This window comes from Rhea americana, unplaced genomic scaffold (genome assembly GCF_003343005.1).
Source record: "Rhea americana isolate MKP2758 unplaced genomic scaffold, rheAme1 scaffold_2120, whole genome shotgun sequence".
Lineage (NCBI taxonomy): Eukaryota > Metazoa > Chordata > Aves > Rheiformes > Rheidae > Rhea > Rhea americana.
The window spans coordinates 1-1,049 of NW_028186280.1; the positions used below are offsets into that span (position 1 = coordinate 1).

General features: G+C 51.1%; 1 pseudogene; it reads left to right on the top strand.

Moving 5' to 3' along the window:
• The first annotated feature begins 97 nt into the window (after positions 1-97).
• Positions 98-1,035, top strand: LOC146595881 (olfactory receptor 14A16-like; annotated as a pseudogene).
• Positions 1,036-1,049: the final 14 nt, after the last annotated feature.

Sequence of the window (1,049 nt, forward strand, 5' to 3'; positions counted from 1 at the left end):
AATTTATTTATTTATTTATTTATTGTTCTATAAAAGTCTCTCCTAACTTCTTAATGTCTTTTCTCCTTTCAACAGCCCTCGTGCCTAATGAGAGCMAATGTCCAACAGCAGCTCCYTCAGTGAGTTCCTCCTCCTGGCATTTGCAGACACACGGGAGCTGCAGCTCTTGCACTTCTTGCTCTTCCTGGGCATCTACTTGGCTGCCCTCCTGGGCAACGGCCTCATCATCACAACTGTAGCCTGTGACCACCACCTCCGCACCCCCATGTACTTCTTCCTCCTCAACCTCGCCCTCCTCGACCTTGGCACCATCTCCACCACTGTCCCCAAATCCATGGCCAATTCTCTGTGGGACGCCAGGGCCATTTCCTACTCCGGATGTGCTGCACAAGTCTTTCTATTTCTCTTTTTTTTAGGAGGAGAGTATTGTCTTCTCACTGTCATGGCCTATGACCGCTACGTTGCCATCTGCAAACCCCTATAGCACACTCATGGGCAGCAGAGCCTGCATCAAAATGGCAGCAGCTGCCTGGGCCAGTGGGTTTCTCAATGCAGCCCTGCACACTGCCAACGCATTCTCCATACCCCTCTGCCAAGGCAACACAGTGGACCAGTTCTTCTGTGAGATCCCTCAGATCCTCAAGCTCTCCTGCTCACACTCCTACCTCAGAGAAGTAGTGAGTAGGGCTCATTGTGGTTAGTGGCTGTTTAGTCTTTGGATGTTTTGTTTTCATCGTGTGGTCCTACATGCAGATCTTCACTGCTGTGCTGAGGATCCCGTCTGAGCAGGGCCAGCACAAAGCCTTTTCCATGTGCCTCCTACACCTGGCTGTGGTTTCCCTGTTGGTCAGCACTGGACTTTTTGCCTATGTGAAGCCCCCTTCCCTCTCCTCCCCATCTCTGTATCTGGTGGTGACTGTTTTGTATTCTGTGGTGCCTCCAACAATGAACCCGCTCATCTACAGCATGAGGAACAAGGAGCTCAAAGATGCCCTGAGGAAACTGGTTCAATGGCTCCAATGGCAGCACCAATAACCATCCCATGTGCG